General features: G+C 36.3%; 1 non-coding gene across 1 annotated transcript; it reads right to left on the reverse strand.

Moving 5' to 3' along the window:
• Positions 1-7,553: 7,553 nt before the first annotated feature.
• On the reverse strand, positions 7,554-7,635 carry LOC116089586. Its single transcript, XR_004118371.1, has one exon. It is a non-coding gene; the product is annotated as a small nucleolar RNA SNORD102 (small nucleolar RNA).
• Positions 7,636-7,908: the final 273 nt, after the last annotated feature.

Raw genomic sequence — 7,908 nt, forward strand, 5'->3', positions numbered from 1 at the left:
AAAAAAAAAAAAAAAAAAAAAAAGAATCTTGACTTTGAGTCCATTTAGATATTCTCTTTTTTGCTCTTTTCTTTGGAATATTAAAAGTCAAAACTGAGTTATACCACCAAATTTTGTTTTATGTTTATGGCTTCAAATTCTTCCATAGGATTTGATCTTAAACATTTTCACCAGCTTTCTTTCTATATTCTGTTGATTTTCTTCATGTATTTGATTTTAGTTTCTTTACCATCCCTAGGGCAAACAATCTTGTTATTTTTCAGAAAAGCTAAAATGTACTTGCCAAAATTCTAAATTTCCCTCTTCTGTTTGAACATTTAAAGGCTTTGGACCAGTACCAGTTCATTCTCTCTAAGAGTCTGTATGTTTAGATGGAATCTGTTCTACTAAGCATCCTAGCTACCCTTATTTTCAACATTCTGCCCTTTTCCTCAAGGATACAAGCAATTGGTGGTTTGCTTTATTTTGTAAATGTCACAAACAAAGCATTTTTTCTATACATCATTATCCACTCTACCAGGCCCCCCAATTTCTAATTCAGACATAGTTTTGCGACGAAGATCTCCTCCAGTTTAGATGAACAAAGATCCTGCATATTGCCAACTGTAAGCAAACATTTACTTCCATTTAATTACCAAACATATTTCACCACTTCCCTGTCAAGCATTCTGGGTACTATTCAATCTTCTACCTTTAAAGTATAGAAGACATTGGTATTCCCATCTGTATAGCCTTTCAAACTCCTGAGTTTCTTTCTTATTCATGTGTTTTTTTTTCCCTCCCTTCTATAACATCTAGTTCTTTGTTCGTTTATGGACTTTATTTCATCTGCTCTATTACAATTTGTATTGCACTTGGGTCAATAAATACCTCTCATTTACGGTCCTTTAGTTTTTAGGTAAGATGATGTAAGAATAGGAGCTTGGACTCCCTCATGTGATCCAGTAACATAATAAGTAAGAGATTTTTCTCTTCATTCTAAATAAGTAAAATATACAGAAGAAATCATGATGTTGGTTTTTAAAGTAGCAAACAATATTCAATGAAAGACAGTAAATCAAAAAACAGAAAGACTACAAGCTGTCTAAATAAAGGGTAGCCCGAGATTATGCCTTCCAAGGAGTTTCTTGGTCACAGTTTAAGAAAAAAGTTCCAGGGAGAGATTAGCAGAGCCAGCATACTGACTGCAGGAGTCTGGAAATATGAAGATGTCACAAAAGGTCCAGTTAACATGCCTGAATGCCAGAGTAAAGAGGTGTTTAGCATAAGATTTGTAGAGAGTTATCCTTTAACAAAACATTTGAGAAACTGCTCATGTTTAGGAAGCAATCATCATAAATATTAGAAGACAAAGCTAAAATTAATACAAGGTAAGGAAGATCTGTTCTCCTATGGAGAGTATACCACATAAGCTAGAATACAGAAAGGCAGTTTGTGTCAGTAGAGAAAATGACTAACTCAATTGCGAATACTGCTTTGGTTGACTAATAATTCTTAATAGCAAGTTCCAAAGGGATTCAACTCTTTACACATAAGTTAACTGTATTCTTGAAAAGATGTATCACATACAAACACACACATTAACACACACACACACACACACATACACACAAATGCCCACAGTCATTAAGTAATAAGAGAGATAGAAACATACTTAGTATTCAACTAAATGAAATTCACAATGCCTGGAATACAAGAATAATTACACAGTACATGCAAAACAAAACAAAAACATGAATTACAAAAGGAAAAAAAAGACCCTGTAATCAAAACCAATCCAGACCTTAAAATACTATTGGAATTAAGAGGCATAGGTATCAAAATATTTATTTATAACTGAATTTTACATGTTGCATAAGATCGAAGAGTGATTGAACATGTTGGTAGAACAATTGAAGTTCCAGAGGGTTCTAGTGGCTAATTTTCTAAATAAAATGACCGTGTGTGAGGAAAGGGAGTAACATGTGAGGTGAATGAACTGTCTCCCTGTGAGAGAGTGGAGGAGCATGCTGCCCTGGCAGTAGGAACTTTCCCAGGAGCTGGGCTGCTTTCCCCTCCTACCAGGTGCACTGGACAATTCACTCAACCCCACATTCTTGCTGACAAGAATCTTTTGTCTATTTGATATTATTATTACAGGTGTGAGGCTATATTTGTTAAGAATTTGATTTTCAGTATCTTGAGTTGTAGTGATAACAATTTTTTATGCCTGTCAGCCATGCCTTTTAATCATCCTACATATTCTGTTACAGAGATACATGTACATTAAAATTTTTACCCACTTTGAAATTTAATGATTATGTGTCTTGATTTATTTTTATGGTTGAGTTATAATGAAACTCATATGTTTTTAGAAAAAATCTCACAGTTCTAAGGTGATTATTTTGCAAATATTTCTGATATTCTCTAGATTAGTATCTTATATTCATGACCTATTATTGGATATGTTTATCACTTCATTTCTTTTAAGGTTTCTTACATATCTAAGTGCTCCAATATGGTGTATCTAACCAATACAAGCATGCATTTATCATGACTGCCCTATGAAAGGCCCAACAAGCAGCAGAAAGAATTAGATGCAGATATTTATACCTAATGAATGGACAGAAGCTGGTGATCCCTGTAGTTGAATTAGGGAAAAGCCAGAAGAAGCTGAGTCAGAGGGTGACCCTATAGGAAGACCAGCAGTCTCAATTAACCTGGACATGTGAAATTTCTCTGACACTGAGCCACCAGCCAGGCAGCATACAGCAGCTGATGTGAGAACCCTAATACATGTACAACAGAGGACTGCGGGGTCTTGACTCAGTGAGAGAAGATGCACCTAACCCTCAAGAGACTTGAGGACTCAAGGAGTGGGGAAGTTTGGTGGGGTGGGGGTGAGGGTGGGGGTGGGGACATCCTCTTGAATGGTGCAGGGGGAGGAGATTTGGGATGTAGAACAATCAGAGGGCAGACTGGGAGGGGGATAAAGACTGGACTCTAAAAAGATTAAAGAATAAAAAAGAGAAAGAGAAAAAAAAACTGCTGACAGACAATTTCTTCTTCACCTAATGATTTTCATTATCTTTTCTTGAGGATTTTAGCCAAAAGTTTATTTGCCTGATATGATAACACTATCAAAGATCCACTTTGTTTCTGTCTGTATGAAAAATATTTTTCTTTCTTTACTTTCATTCTCTTATGTATTAAATGTTTAAGTAGCCAGGCAGTGGTGGCACACACCTTTAATTCCAGAACTTGGCAGGCAGAGGCAGGTGATTTTCTGAGTTCCAGGCCAGTCTGGTCTACAGAATGAGTTCCAGGACAGCCAGGGCTACACAGAGAAACCCTGTCTCAACAACAACAGCAACAACAACAAAACAAACAAATGAACAAGAAGTTTATGTAGTCATAAACTTTTTTATTATGCAAATTGTTTGGATTTTTTTAAAAAACAATATTAAATTAGTTTTCTGAAAATTTTGATCATATTCAACTCCTTCCCCAACACATCTGAGGTCCAACTGCTTTCCCTGCCCATCTAAGTTATTGTCCTTAGTTTATCCCATCAGGGCCAATTTGAATTCCCAAATATTCATGGATGTGTGACCGGCCACTAAGGCACAGTCTATGTATCAGAGGTTGAACTCTAGGAAAATAAACAAACAGAATTGACTCTTTCTCTCCCACCCAGCTAACCATTGCCAATTACTCCTCTGCAAGGGGTAGAGGGAGCTTCATGAACAACTAGGATTTCCTGGATGGGTTAAGGTGTGGCTTGGCCTTGACAGGTCTTGTGCATGATGTAACAACTATTATTAGTTTATATGTAGAGGTGGCCTGCTCTTGTCAGAAGTTATTGATTCCTTGTTATTGACTGAAGGGATGCTTCCGTAATTAAGAATGCACTTATAGAGAGGACCTAGGTTCAGTTCCCAGCATCCACATTTATGTTGATTAATGATGTTCTTACTTAATTACCTGATGCCATAGCACCTTAATGCACACAGTATGTAAATACTCATATTGTTTCTCATATATTCATATAAATTTAAAAAATAAACATTTCTCTGATTGAAAAAAACATATTCATCATGTTTAAAAATATATTTTGAGTATTCTAAAAATTGTATATATATTTGAAGATCAAAAACAACATCCAGAAATGAGAAAAAGCATGTTTTACTTGTCTGTCTGGGTCTAGGTCATATAAGTCAAATGGTCATTTCTATTATCATTCATGTATGTTTGAAGTTCCCAATTTCATTTTTCTTAATTTCTGAATAATATTGAACTAAATAAAGAAATTATTTTCACTATCCTTTCCTCGGTTGCCTCTGCTTCTTGGTTATCACAAACAGAGAAGCAATGAACATAATAAACAAAACGAAAGAAAGAAAGGAAGAAAGAAAGGAAGGAAGGAAGGAAGAAAGAAAGAAAGAAAGAAAGAAAGAAAGAACAAAAGAAAGAAAAAGAAAGAAAACAAAAAAAAACCATATTATCTTTCCAAATCCAACTGGGGTAAGATGACATTTCAAAGATGTTGGACATAGTACTACCAGAGGACCCATGTACACTAATCTTGGGAATATACCCAGAAGATGCTACAACATGTAATAAGGACACATTCTCCACTATGTTCATAGCAGCCATATTTATAATAGCCAGAAATTGGAAACAACCCAGATGTCCCTCAACAGAGGAATAGATATAGAAAATGTGGTACATATGCACAACGGAGTACTACTCAGCTATTAAAAACAATGAATTTATAAAATTCTTGGGGAAATGGATGGACCTGGAGAATATCAACCTGAGTGAGGTAACCCAACCACAAAAGAACACACATGGCATGCATTCTCTGATAAGTGAGAAGCTTGGAATACCCAAAATACAATCCACAAACCACAAGAAACTCAAGAAGAAGGAAAACCAAAGTGTGGATGTTTCGTTCCTTCTTAGAAGAGGGAACAAAATACCTATGGAAGGAGATACAGAGACAAACTATGGAACAGAGACCGAAGGCAGGACAATACTACCCCACTTGGGAGTCCTTTCTATATTCAATTATCAAACCCAGACACTATTGTGGATGTCAGCAAGTACTGGCTGACAGGAGCCTGATATAGCTGTCTCCTGAGAGGATCTGACAGTACCTGACTAATACAGAGGTAGAGGCTCACAGCCATCCATTGGACTGAATACAGAGTCCCTGTAGTGGCTATTCCTGGTTGTCAACTTGACTATATCTGAAATGAACTACAATCTAGAATTAGAAGGCTCACCTGGCCCTAATCTGGAGGCTGAAAGATACGAGTTTCTGACCTGAATCTTGGCATGGAGATCTTGAGGTATAGTGGCTACAAATCCCAGAGGATTAAGATAGAAATATCTATGAGTTCAAGATCATCTGGGATTAAAGGTGTGGTGGCATAGTGGCTATGAATCCTAGAAGATTAAGACTGGAAGATCTAAGAGTTCAAGAAGGTTATCTGGGATTAAAGGTGTGGTGGCACACGCCTTTAATCTGTGCCACGCCTTTTGCTGGAGACCTATATAAGGACATTGCAAGAAGGAAGGCTCTTTGCTTCACCTGCTTGCCTTGTGGGACTGAGCAACTGCTGGATCCTTGGACTTCCATTCACAGCTGCTGCCGACCATTGTTGGGAGTTGATTGTTGGGAATTGACTGTAAGTCATCAATAAATTCCTTTACTACATAGAGACTACCATAAGTTCTGTGACTCTAGAGAACCCTGACTAATACAATCCCCAGTGAAGGAGCTAGAGAAAGGACCCAAGTGGCTGAAGGATTTGCAGCCCCTTAGGACAAACAATATGAACTAACTAGTACCGTCAGAGCTCCCAGGGACTAAACCACCAACCAAAGAGCACACATGGTGGGACTCATGGCTCCAGCAGCAGAGGATGGCCAAGTCGGTCATCAGTGGGAGGAGAGGCCCTTGGTCCTGTGAATGTTCTATGCCCCAGTGTAGGGGAATGCCAGGGCCAGGAAGTGGGAGAGGGTGGGCTGGTGAGCAGGAGGAGGAGGGAGGAAACAGGGTTTGTTTTTTGTTTTTGTTTTTGTTTTTGATATTTTTTTTCGGAGTGGTAACCAGGAGAGGAGATATCATTTGAAATGTAAATAAGGAAAATACTTAATTAAAAAAAATGCTTTCAGTTTCCTTATGGCTAAGGATGAATTCCATTTGTCATGACTGGAGATAAGAGGAATCCATGTGGGAGTCAGTTCTCTCCTCTGATTGAGTTCGAGTCACAGGCATTAGCATTGGTACCTTTGAATGTAGTGCCACCTTATCAACCAGAACTTTACACCTCTTACTTTGAACAAATAATGAATTTCTTCATAAAACCCTAATCTGTGCGTTAGTTGCACTGTGAAGATACCTCCCTTCACTCTGTGGTCTTCTTCCTAATACATTTTGCTGGTTGCAGCCTCTTTCATTTATTTTTGTGTTTGTGTTTTGCTGTCAGATTAAAAAGTCATGTCCTAAACAATTGTCAAAAGCTTTTTATTTCTGTGTTGCTATGCTAGTTTCTGGTCTTAGGGTTGCTGATTGTCTTTGCTGTGTCTTTGAGACAGGGTAACACTATGTAGCTCTGGCTGGCTGGAACTTACCATACAGAAAAGGCAAACATCAAACTCACAGAGATTTACCTGTTGCTGATTCTCAAACACTAGGACTAATGGTGTGTTCCAGCAACTCCAGATATTTAACTAAATATGATATAATTAAATAATTAATTAAATAAACATAAATAAATTGTATATTTATTATATATAATATATACTTAAATATTTATATATAATCAAATACGCATAAAAATTTGAGCACATGTAGTCTTCCAACACCATTTTCTTGATAACAGTATTCTGTTTCAGCTTTGTATTCTTGAGACATTTTCAAACTTTATATCCACATAGAAGGAAATGGGCATTTATTTCTGCTCTATATTCTTAGATATCTGTGTTTATTCCAGAAACATTTTTTTGACTATTATAGCTTTGTAACACATATTGAATACTGACTCTATGGTGTTTCTAGTGCATCTATCATCTTTTAGACTTCTTAGGATGCTTACAGTTTTTGTGATTCTATGTTTAATATGAGGGGTTTATTAATGTGAGAAATGTCATTAGCATTTTTTATGGTTTGCCTAGCATCCATACATATTCTGTTTCTTTAGGTATTGTACACTAGTTAACAATATTATTGAGTTGAATCTATGAGCCTGAGGTTTCCTTCCATTTACCTGTATTTTCTGTAATTTCCAACATTAATATTTTAAGGTCTTCATTTTAAAAATATATCGCTACCCAGTTTGATTTCAATCCTAAATATTTAAGATACTATTATATGTGACATTTCTACTTGAAATTGGTTACCAAAGAGTTTTGGGTTAATATACATATCTAACATTCGTTTTAAATAGTTACTTTGGAGGCTTGTTGACTCATTTATTCATTTAAATAGTTGTAGGATTTTCACACATAACGACATAAGTTAAACAGAGACACTCTTAACTTATAATGTAAATTCTCCTTTCATTTTCTTTTGTGTGTGTGTGTGTGTGTGTGAAATGTGGTTTTCACATTGCATCAAGCAATCAAATAGACAATCATCACCAAGTCATTTTCTTTACTAATCACTCTCGATAGATCATCCCTTATGTCAGAGAAAAGAAGAGAAGAGAGTAGTCATTCTTGTTTTATTCTGGTATGAAAGTAAAAAATTACAGTTTGCCAAGGTAGAATAAGATTATAAGGGAGCAACCAAATATCCACATGTCAAAACATGAGTGTAATGTCAGACTTTACATAAAAGTAAAGATCACTGGCTACAAGGCTAACTGTAAAACAAAGAACTGGAAGACAATAAAAACATTTTCGGTCTGGAGATGACCA

Source organism: Mastomys coucha, unplaced genomic scaffold (assembly GCF_008632895.1).
Source record: "Mastomys coucha isolate ucsf_1 unplaced genomic scaffold, UCSF_Mcou_1 pScaffold14, whole genome shotgun sequence".
NCBI lineage: Eukaryota > Metazoa > Chordata > Mammalia > Rodentia > Muridae > Mastomys > Mastomys coucha.